The sequence below is a fragment of the Musca domestica genome, unplaced genomic scaffold, assembly GCF_030504385.1.
Source record: "Musca domestica strain aabys unplaced genomic scaffold, Musca_domestica.polishedcontigs.V.1.1 35, whole genome shotgun sequence".
NCBI classification, from domain to species: domain Eukaryota; kingdom Metazoa; phylum Arthropoda; class Insecta; order Diptera; family Muscidae; genus Musca; species Musca domestica.
The window spans coordinates 7488105-7501006 of record NW_026712315.1 but is presented as its reverse complement, the minus strand read 5'-3'; the positions used below and the strand labels follow the sequence as shown (position 1 = coordinate 7501006).

General features: G+C 36.0%; 1 protein-coding gene across 1 annotated transcript in view; it reads right to left on the bottom strand.

Annotated features, from left to right (window-relative positions):
* Nucleotides 1-12902, bottom strand: part of LOC101898689 (uncharacterized) — a 198280-nt gene that overhangs the window by 132213 nt on the left and 53165 nt on the right. Inside the window, exon 4 of the mRNA XM_059125807.1 lies at nucleotides 6502-6534. The gene's annotated coding sequence lies outside the window, so the exon portion shown is untranslated. The remainder of the gene's footprint in view (nucleotides 1-6501; nucleotides 6535-12902) is intronic.

Below are 12902 nucleotides of genomic sequence, written 5' to 3'. Positions count from 1 at the left end.
AAGGTCATGGCTGAGCATAGAACAACTTTGAAGATTGAACAAATAGAAAATTTTAATAACAACATTGCCATTGTTCAGTCCATCAGAGGTGCAGATTTAAATAGGAATAAGAATTTAGTCGGATATATCGAATGTGGTCCAGTATATAATTTTGGCAACATTATTCAAGGTGTATCAAATATTATTTTTGGTATTATACATAGAACCAGTAAAGAAAGGTCAAAAGCCGAGCTGGCCGACTATATAATACCCTACACCACTATGCGTATTTAGTAGAGCTCCCGCATCAAGTTTACATTGGAAGTTTACATTGGAAATTTATATGAAGTAGATCATATCATATGACTTCGATAAGGGTTATATTAAAACCAGTAAAGAAAGTCCTAAAGTCGGGCGGTGCCGATTTTATGATACCCTACACCACTTTGCTAATTTAGTTGAGCTCCACATAACATTTAAAAGTTTTTATGGGAGATTTCAATCATACACGCTATGATTATAAATATAATTTAAAATTCAAGAACTTAATATGCCGAAGCAATTGCATCTTTTAAATTCGGAGTTATATTGCCCATTTGGTGCTAAATTAATTTGAAATCAGATAAAGATATATATGGGAGTTATATCCAAATCTGAACCGATCTCGATAAAATTTGGCAAATATATTTCTGAGCTGAATTTGATAAAAAACGTTGCTGTGAAAAAAGATCTGCAAATAGAACTTGAGTCGAACCTGGAGAGTTTCTAGTGTATAATTCGCATATGCTAATTTGCAATAAGTTCGAAATATATACTACTTTCCAGAGAACGGTCCTTGTAAGCCATCATCCACATCAAATATGCCTGATGAGCCGCTTAACCAACGGCGAAACGCGTCACATAGTGGTGAGTGTGTGATAGTGTCTATCTGGCTTTCCTTTTCACTGCAAATTTCAGATCTTAAGCTCGTCTCGAAAGAGAAAACAAACACTTGAATTTGATATATTTCCCCAAATATTGTTGTTACAGAGTGCACATTACTGCTGCGGAGGACAAAAAGAACAAATCGGATGAACAATATATATGGGAGCTATAGCTATATCTAAACCGATCTTCACCAAATTTGGCATACTACCTTCTAGACTCAATTCGGTCGTATGTGCCAAATTCCATCCCATTTGGGCAAATATTAGACATTTGGTGCACAATAAAAAGTAAATCGGACGAAGTTATATATAGGAGCTATATCCAAATCTGAACCGATCTCGATAAGATTTAGCAAAGGTATTTCGGAGCTGCATTTAATATATTTCCCCAAATATTGTTGTTACTGAGTGCATATTACGGCTGTGGGTAACAAATACAACAAATCGGATGAACAATATATATAGGAGCTATATCTGAACCGATCTGCACCAGATTTGGCATACTACCTTCTAGACTCATTTTGGTAGCATGTGCCAAATTCCATCCCTTTTGGGCAAATATTAGACGTTTGATGCACAATAAAAAGTAAATCGGACGAAGTTATATTTGGGAGCTATATCCAAATCTGAACCGATCTCGACAAAATTTAGCAAAGGTATTTCTGAGCTGCATTTAATATATTTCCCCAAATATTGTTCTTACAGAGTGCATATTACGGCTGCGGAGGACAAAAATAAAAAAACGGATGAACAATATATATGGGAGCTATATCTATATCTGAACCGATTTCGATCAAATTTGGCATACTCATTTTCAGGCCTAATTGGGGTGTGTATGCAATTTCATACAATTCGGGCTGATATTACACGTTTGGTGCACAATAAAATTCAAATCGGACGAAGATATATAGGGGAGCCATATCCAAATCTGAACCGATTTCGATGAAATTTGGCATATTTATTTCAAGGCCTAATTTGGTTGTATGTGCAAAATTCCATACTATTCCGGCTGATATTACACGTTTGATGCACAATGCACAATAATCGGACGAAGCTATGTGTAATGGGAGCTATATCTAAATTTTTACCGATTATCTCCAATTTCAATGGGATTTGTCCTTGGGCCAAACAAATGTTGTTTGGAAAATTTCATCTCAATCGGATAGTAAATGCGACCTGCATTTTGTTCAGAAGAATACATGGACAGACGGAGGGACTGACATGCATAAATCAACTCAGAAAGTGATTCTATGCAAATCATCAAAAGGAACTATGGGTCTATCTCGTTTCCTTTTGCCTGTTACAAACAAATGCACAAAGACATAGTACCCTGACCACCTTGTGGTGTAGGGTATAAAAATATTTATTGGAGTAATAGATATTCCTGATTCAGTTTCACCAAATGGTAAAATTCGGTTGAATATGAAAAAAATCTATTTTATTTGGTATGATTTTTAATATATGGTAAGCAATAACCGTAAAATCGGATGAAGATGTAAATCGAATGCATATAAAAATCTGAACGGATCACGATAAAATGTGGCTGAGGTATTTTCTAACAGTTTTATGATGTCCCATATCAAATATCACTGTTGTGGAGTGCATATTATGCATGTGAGAGATTTTAACATCAAATCGGATGAAACATATATGGTAGATATATCTGAACCGATCTTCAACAGAATTTGAAGTACATGCTTTTAGACGGAATTCCGCCGGAATATATATATATATATATATATATATATATATATATATATATATATATATATATATATATATATATATATATGTATATATATATATATATGTATATATATATATATATATATATATATATATATATATGTAGTTGAGAGTAGGTATATATATATATATATATATATATATACATATTTATATTTTATATTTATTGTGAACCAAGTGGCTGATATCAGCCCGAATATCCAAACCCTGGTACAATTTTAAACACTTATTTCTGAGCTGTATCTGATATCTACTACCAAAGATTATACCACAGATTATTGTTGTGGAGAACATATTACGCACCTGAGGGACTTTAACACCAGATCGGTGCTGTACCTATATCTGAACAGATTGTCTCCAAATTTTAAATACCGGTTAAAATGAAAAAAAAACTGCAATCAACTTCAGACTACTGTCATTTCTAAGCCACTCGTCCGACAGCTATTAAAATTATTCCAGTGACAGCTCATAACATTGTTACAAGTGTACAAACCCATTTTGGTGAAGTTTCCCGCTAGGAACACCTTTTGTACGGCTCAGTTTTAATGCTTTTATTTGGAAAAGGAATAGAGCTGAAAATATGAAACGTGGAATGAAAGTCTTTGATGTTGCTTTGGATACACAAACTAAATGGTTCTATATTTAGTACTGACCGAAGGAATAGATATAGAATTCTGAAATTTGATATTTAGAGTACATTTGGTAACCGAGGCTGGGATTTGGCTGTAGTTATAGAAATGCCTCCCATATTTGTACGAAAAGTACTATAGTGTACTAAATTTGGTATTAGGTTGGAGGGTTGGTTGGTGTCTGTGGTCAACATATGGAGATGGTTTTGGAAGTGTGCTAAAATTGTTCGAGAAGTACTAAATGATACTTAATTGGGCATTAAGTGAATAAAAACGAGCTGGACAATTGAAATTCGATATTGAGATATCTGGAATCCGAGAAATGGATGTGGTCCTGATAATGCGTCCAATAATTGAACGAAATAAACTAAATTGTACAAAATGTGGTATTGGATGAATGAATTAATCTGGAATTCTGATATTTGATATGGATGTCACTGTTGCTGTCTGTAGTTGAGAGTAGGTACCGGCTCGATATTGAGATATCTGGAATCCGAGAAATGGATGTGGTCCTGATAATGCGTCCAATAATTGAACGAAATTAACTAAATTTCACAAAATGTGGTATTGGGTGAATGAATAAATCTGGAATCCTGATATTTGATATGGATGTCACTGTTGCTGTCTGTGGTTGAGAGTAGCTACCGGTTTTGGATATGCATGCTAACATTGTACTAAATGTTAAAAAAATTGATAATGGGAGATATTAAAGAGCTGAATTCCTGAAATTCGATACCAAGGTCACATTTGGTATCTGAGCTTGAGATATGACATTTGTTTTAAAAATGCATACTATAATCGCTCGAAAAGCTAACTAAATGCTACTAAATTTGGTAGTGGGTGAATAGATAAAGCTGAAAACGTAACCATTTATATAGCGATAACTGTTGGATTAAAATATGGAGCGGTTTTGCAAACGAGTACTAAAATAATACGAACAAGTGAAAAAAACAGTAAGTTCGGCCGGGTCGAACTTTAAATACCCTCCACCATTTAGAACTAATTTGGAAATTCTCAAAAAAAAAAAAAATCCGTTAAAAATTCTGTTAAAATCATAAAAATACCGAATATAGCCGTTATATTGGGATCTATACGGCGTGGACCTACATAGGCATTGTTTGTCATAAGCCATTACCATATTCAAATTCGAAACATGAAATAAACGGTGAACAATGTAGCCAAAATCATCTTATTACTTACATAGGGAGGTACAATTTTCTGTCACAGGCTATAGGATCCATTACGAACGTCAAATACGACATCTCAAATAATTTCGGTGAGGATTGTACCTAAAATCGTAGAAATACCGAATATAGGGAGGTAGTGATATATGGGGCATATAAGAAGACCTGGACTACGTAGACAAGTTTCTGTCATAGATTGTAGTTCCCATTACGAACTCTAAATACGTAATTTGAAAGTACTCCGGTGAATAATGACGTTAAAATCATCAAAATACCGAATATTGGGAGGAACCGTTATATGGGGGCTATACGAAGACCTGGACCTGCACAGACAACTTTCTGTCTTAGACTGTAGTATCCACTTCAAACTTTAAATACCAAATTTGAAACAATTCCGGTGAGTAATGCCGCTAAAATCGTCAAAATATCGAATATGGGGAGGTACTGATATGTGGGGCCTCTACGAAGACCTGGATCTGCATACACAATTGTCTGTCATAAGCTGTAGCATCCACTACGAACTTCAAATACCAAACTTGAAACAATTCCGGTGAATAATGCCGCTAAATTAATCAAAATACCGAATATAAGTAGGTACTGTTATATGGGGGCTATATGAAAGCGTGGACTTATACGGCCCATTTACTAACTTAATGTGCCTACTGGAAACATAAACATGTGTGCAAAATTGTAGCCTTCTACCTCAATTCGTTCGAAAGATAGCGTGATTACAACAGACAGATGGACAGACAGACATCGCTAAAGCGACTTAGAATTTTACGCTGATCAAAAATACATAACTTTGTTGGGTTTGACATGAGTATTTCGAGGAGTTACAAACGGAATGACAAAATTAATATACCCTCCATATTATGGTGTATAAAAATACTTAATTTGGTAATGAGTGAATATGTGGAGCTGGAATCCTGAAATTTGGTATTGAGAACTCATTTGGTGTTTGGTGTTGAGAGCTGGTGGTGGTTTTGCAAATGTGAAATGTGCTAAATGATTCTAATTTTGGATCACTGTTGGTGTATAGGACGGAGAGATGCTGGTTGTTCTGGATATGTGTACTAAATGTTACTAAATTTGGTATTGGGTGAAGGCATAGAACTGAAAATCTGAAATTTGATATTTAGGTCATTGTTGGTTTCTATGGTTTACATATGCAGACGTTGAAATAGTTTTGTACAGAAAAACTGGATGTGAACCTATTACGAATAGAATTTTCTAATGTTATCTTTGCTAAATTTCAAAATAAAAAATTTTGATGACTTTTTGGTATAAAAAGTAGTCATTTTCCTTATTTCCGAATAAGGAACGACTTTAATTATATAAAAAGCCTTGAAAGTCTGAAAATGTAGTTCGATGTATAATATTTTGATTGAACAATTTTGTTAAACTTGACAAATTGTGGAATTTTATTACTAAAAGGGCATAATACGAACTATTGGAGCGAATCGGGCATTTTAAGGTTGACTTTTCTCTGACGATGTAGTGGACACTTGCTAGTTTTTTGCAAGAGGTTTAACATGTTCGCCCACAAAAGTCGTCGCATTCTTGTATTGAATATTTCACCAATTTCTTTTTTAGGCTCGTTAAACCATTAAGGAGTATCGGATATACTCCATACTAGGCACATCGTATTTTTTTCGAATTTCGATCAAGTTCCGAGGTTGACAACATCGATCTGATCTTTTTGATACACTCAGCACAAATGTCAAAATTTCCCAAAAAAAAAAAAGTATTTAGAATCTACTGTAAATGAAGATTCAGACAATGACTGGAAACGGATCACATTGAAACGGGGAGTGATATGGTAAATTTTTCCTTTAATTACTACTACATTATGTTTCACCTTTGGGAATATATCAAATATCGTTAGTGGTGGTTCATTAAAATTCTTGACTGCTCTATTACCATAACCATATTTCAAGATTCGTCTGTGCCAAGTTGGCAATAGTAAAATAGAACTACTAAACCAGTTGCAAATTTCATAATACAAATATAAGAAATCTGAAGACCATTACAACTTACCCAACAAATTCTTTGCAAATCTCAGGATTATTTCTGTAAAATAAAAAAATACAACAATTAGATATCTATAATTTCTAGTATTCAAATAATGTTATATACAGGGTGAGATGAAAAACTCCAACCAACTTCAGACTGCTGTCACTTCTAAGCCACTCACCCGATAGATATTAAAATTATTCCTTTACTACCATACAAAAGCATTTTGGTGAGAATTTTCCAGAAAAAAAAAAGTTATTCGTGATGGAATTCAAGCGTGATAGTTCGATTTCTTTATATTTGGCTGGAAGACCACAAGTGGCTATCGTTAGAGCACTCAAGCATTTAAATTTGAAAAAATCTTTTGCGACTTGATTGAAACCCGAGTCGCAGTGGCCAAAAAAGGCTCGTGAGCTGAACATATCGCAATATTCCATTCAGCAAATATTGGAAAATGAGCTCGGGGTAAAACCATTGAAATTCCAAAAAGTGCAAGAACTTACACCGCCACAGAAAGATAATAGACTCAAAAGAGCTAAAGAGTTGCTGAATTTGGTTTTCTCCGATGAGAAAATATTCGTTGTCCAGCCGTTCGTAAACAAACAAAATAATCGTGTTTACTTGCCAAAGAGGTCAGCTAAAAATGTGCACCTTCGGTTGGCCACCAGAACTCAAGCGCCGGCCATGGTGATAATGTTGGCTGCCATAACAGCCAATGGTCGCACTCCGCTCGTATTAATCAACCGTGGCATCAGAATAAATGCCGAATATTATCACGAAAATATTCTGGAGGGTGTATTAAAGCCTTGGAGAATGTATTACAACTGAAGATGTGCACCTTCAAGCGCCGGCCTTGGTGATGTTGTGGGCCGCCATAACAGCCGAGGTTCGCTCTTCACTCGTATTAATCGAACGTGGCATCAGAATAAATGCCGAATATTATCACGAAAATATTCTTGAGGGTGTATTAAAGTCTTGGAGGGTGTAGTAAAGCTGAAAATGCGAACCTTCGGTTGGCCACCAGAACTCAAGCGCCGACCCTGGTGATGCTGTGGGCCGCCATAACAGCCGATGGTCCATCTCCGCTCGTATTAATCCACCGTGGTATCAGAATAAATGCCGAATATTATCACGAAAATATTCTGGAGAGTGTATTTAAGCCTTGGAGGATGTGTTAAAGCTGAAAATGTGTACCTTCGGTTGGCCACCAGAACTCAAGCGCCGGTCATGGTGATGGTGTGAGTCGCCATAACAGCCGATGGTCGCTCTCTGCTCGTAGTAATCTACCGTGGCATAAGAATAAATGCCGAATATTATCACGAAAATATTCTGGAGGGTGTATTTAAGTCTTGGGCACGCAAACATTTTGGCCGCAGACCTTGGACATTCCAACAGGACTCAGCACTATCACACTCAGCACGCGCCACCCAAGAATGGTTACAAAATGAGGTTCCTCACTTCATTTCCAGCGCACAATGGCCACCAAAATCTTCAGATACCAATCTGTTGGACAATTTTGACGGGAGTATTTTGGAAAGCCATGTTGGCACTAAAAAATACCAAAGTGTCGATCACCTCAAGCAAGCGCTTCGCCGGGAATGGGCCGAAATACCACAGAGCAACATTCGGGCAGCGAGTGACGGTTTCATTGGCCGTTTGAAGGCCATAGTTCGTGTCAAATCGAACAAATCCAAACTTATAAACTAAGATTTGATGCTATTTCCGAAATTTTTCTGCTTTCATTCACTAACATTTAAACAAAAAGGAAAATTATGGTTTTTGGCTTTGTTGCAGTTTTTTTTATCTCACCCTGTATATATATAGTCAAGTTATATTTTAAAAGTTGACAGGAATAAGATTGAAGTATTGAATTTCTGTAAAGGGCATTTTAATACCCTGATAACCAAAGTCATCAAATAATCAAAATTTTTGAAAATTTATTAAAGCAGATCAGAATACCTTAAATAAGGCAATACGAAGCTGATCCTAGCGATTTAAAACTTTCTTTATTTTTCTAGCTTCCAATAACTTTTACCCAACAAACTTTAACTTCAGTTTCCCATCCGAACAAATTACAATTGCAAATCCAACATAACTTGCAGCTTCATTAATTACTTTATCGTTGATCTTCATTTCATGCAAATATTGAATTGGGAAATGAGAAAAAATACGGAGACAGAGACAGAGAGAAGCGTTTTTTAATTGAGTTATTCATCGTGTAATTGAAACTTTAATTTCCGTTGCAATTGTACAACTCTCGCTGATGAACAGCCACAAACACACACTCACCCACCCGCCCACACATACACCTATCTTGTTGTCTCCGATATTTCCCTGAGTAACTTGACAATATTAATTACGGTAAAATACATTTGTCTTGGTTTGGGTGTAGTTGGGGGAGGCATTTTGTATGTGTGTGTGGGGGGGGGGGTTCGTTATTGATGGCGGTGAATATAAACCGATTAAGTTCATTACAGACGAATCGTTCGTTTGTTTTTTTTTTGCTATCGTCGTTGTTGTTGTTATCCAATTTCGTTAGCATAATGAAAGCTGATACCATTGAGACGCCAAAGTCTTTAGTATGCAACAGCAGTAGCAGCAGCAACATCAACAGGACAAACGGAAATTGTTATTGTCACACAGATAGATGATATTATTATTTTCTTTTATTCATTAATATTATTACTTTGTTCGATATCTATATTAGATTAGTAATTATATGGATAAGATATTGATATGGAGTCTAATTATGACATGAACTTGGGGTATTTAAATTTGGGAGAGATGAAAAAACAAAATATTGGAATATTATGGGTGGTAAGAGTTCCAAGAGCCCGTGTTGGAGATTTTAAGTGCAAGTACACTAGCCATAACAGAATGCGAAGATAGGACTTGATTTTAAGGAAATCTGTTACGATTCTAGTGATTAATGTCGCAAAAATCATGAAAATACAGAGTTTCGGGAGATACAGTCATACGGGGGGCTATACGAAAACGTGGACCTGAATACGAAATTTTTTTGACATATGCTGTAGTTCTCATTACGAACTTTAAGTACGAAATTTGTTACAATTCTGGTGAATAATATCGCAAAAACTATGATAATACCGAATATCGAGAGGTACTGTTGTATGAGACGTGGACCCGCATATGAAATTTCTACATGGGGTTATACGAAGACGTGGACACGCATACGAAATTTTTTATACCCTACATCACAAGGTTGGAGATAATCGGTCAAAATTTAGATATAGCTCCCATATATATTTTCGTCCGATTTACCTTTTATTGTGCACCAAACGTATAATATCAGTCCGAATAGTATGGAATTTTGCACGTACGATCAGATTGGACCTGAAAATAAGTATGCCAAATTTGATCGAAATCGATTCAGATATAGCTATAGCTCCCTTATATATTGTTCATCCGATTTGTTATTTTTGTCCTCCGCAGCCGTAATACGCACTCTGTAACAACAATATTTGGGGAAATATATCAAATGCAGCTCAAAAAAACCTTTGCTAAATTTTATCGAGATCGGTTCGGATTTGGATATAGCTCCCATATATAACTTCGTCCGATATACACTTTATTGTGGACCAAACGTCCAAATGGGATGAAATTTGGCACTTATGATCGAATTGAGTCTAGAAGCTAATATGTCAAATTTGGTGAATATCGGTTCAGATATAGCTATAGCTCCCATATATACTGTTCATCCAATTTGTCATATTTGTTACCCACAGCCGTAATATGCACTCCAACGAGTGCATACCTACGATATTCAGGGAAAATATATCAAATACAGTTCAGAAATATCTTTGCCAAATTTTATCGAGATCGGTTCCGATTTGGATATAGCTCCCATATATATTTTTATCCGTTTTCAAATTACTTGTGCACCAAATGGGCGATATAAGTCCGAATTTAAAAGATACAAATGCTTCGGCATATTTAGTTCTTTGAACTTTAAATTATTATAATTCCATAAAAACTTTTAATTGTTATGCGCAGCTCTACTAAACTAGCAAAGTGGTGTAGGGTATCATAAAGTCGGCCCCGGCCGACTTTAAGACTTTCTTTACTGGTTTGTCATTGGTGATTCCGGTGAATAATGTTGCTGAAGTCATCAAAATACCGAATATCGGGAGGGACCGTTATATGGGGGCTATACCAAAAATTAGACCCATATAAACTATGTTCCACCACTGGAGCAAGAACCTATTGCGAACTACAAATACCAATTTTTAGACAAATCCATGCAAAAGTGTGGAAGAAATCATCAAAATACCGAATATCGAGAGGTACCGTTGTATGGAGGCTACGTGCGGGCATAAAAGTGAACCCATACAAACTATGTATGGGTCTATACGTGGTTATACGTGGTCCGATATATCTCATTTTCAATACAAACCATCATAGACGAAAAAAATTGTTCTGCCAGACAGACGGACAGCCTTAAAGGCTATCATACACCCTCCAGAATATGTTCGCGATAATATTATGCATTTATTCTGATGCCACCCTCGATTAATACGAACGGAAAGCTACCATCGGCTGTTATGGAGGCCGGCGCTTGAGTTCTGGTGGCCAACCGAACCTGGCCATTTTCAGCTGACCTCTTTGGCAAGTAAACACCATTATTTTGTTTGTATACAAACTGCTGGACAACGAATGTTTTCTCATCTTCGAAAACCAAATTCGACAGGTCACCAAGCGAAGCAACTCTTTAGCTCTTTTGACGCTATTTTCTCTCTGTTGCAGTGTAAGTTTTTGCACTTTTTGGAATATCAATGGCTTTATCCCGAGCTCATTTTTTAATATTTGCCGAATGGAATATTTCGATATGTTCAGATCACTAGGCATTTTTCGGCCACGCGGGTTTCGATCAAGTCGCTTCTTTACTTTCGAACCATTTCTGCTGATGTTGCTGCTTTCTTCCGTCCACTTCCTTGACATCGGGCTATGCAACCAGTAGCACGGTAACGAGACACAAAATAGTTATTCACATTTAAATGCTGGAGTGCTCTAACGATAGCCACTTGTCTACTTCCAGTCAAATATAAAGAAATCTCACTATCACGCTTGCATTCCATCACGAATAATTTTCTTTTCTGGAAAATACTCACCAAAATGCTTTTGTATCCTTGTAAATTATGCATTTGTACGTTCGTAAACATTAGAATGAGCTGGAATAATTTTTAAAGCTGTCGGATGAGTGGCTTAGAAATGACAGTTTTTTCATGGTACCCTGTATATACTTTATAGAGTCTACGACGAATATTTAGGAATGTTAAAACCAGAATGACAAAGGTAATATATCCTCCTTTTTAAGGTTGAGGGTATAAAAAAGTAACATTCTCTGAGGTGACAAATAAGTGTTCGCTCGTGTCTGTCTTTAACTACTAACAAACAATAACACAAAACACCTGCCGAACATTAAATCCACATCGAAGTTAATTGTAAAATAATTGGTTGCCATTACATTTTTATTTCGAAAGTGTCGCGCACCATAAAATGAAATTGCTTTCACAAATATTTGATAAACATTAGCCATTGGAAAGCAAAAAAAAAAAAGGAAATTCATTATTAGTCTCCCGACTCCCATCAGAGCAAAAAACGTAATGGGACACTAAAATGTCCTTCACACTCCATCATAGTTTCAGTAACGATTTCAGGGATAAGTGGGCGATTGCGAGTTGATGAGGGGGACAACAAATTGAAATGTTTATGATTAACCAAAAACAAACTTTCCTAAATTATGCTCATGCTAATTGAATTCTGGCATGTGTTGGTGGGGTGTGGAGAGGAAATTTGAACAATTATTGTGGAAAGTTGTGGGGAAATGTTTACCGTGATAAGTTGCTTGCAAGCAAATGCTGAGGAATTATAGTGGTTCCCATGGAAACATTAAACCAAAATTCCTTTAGCAAAGGCTGCTAGATAGATATGCCAAAGGGTTTTTGGAAATTCGAAATTAGAGGTTATGAAAAGTTCTAAAACATCTAAAATGTTACCATTTGGTTTTATGTGAACGGATAGAACTAAAAACTTGGTTTCAACGAGAGAAGGAGCTGGTTTTGGGTATGCGTACTGGTTCTGGAAATGCGTACTAAGTGTGGGAACTGTTATAAATGGTATAAATTTAATAAATGGAACACTTTGTATAAGTTGAACTGAAATTTTGTACTGCATAGCTTTGGCAATGTGTACAAAAGTACGAAAAGTACTAAATAGTACTATATTCGGTATAATTTGTATGGGGTGAACAAAAAGTGGGAGAAATATGAAATTATGTACTATGGTCGCTGTTCAAGTGTGACCTGGACATGTGGCGGTGGTTCTGGAAATGTGTACTAAAGTACACGAAAAGTACCGAATGGAACTATATTTGATATTAGGTACAGGAATAGAGCCCTATATAT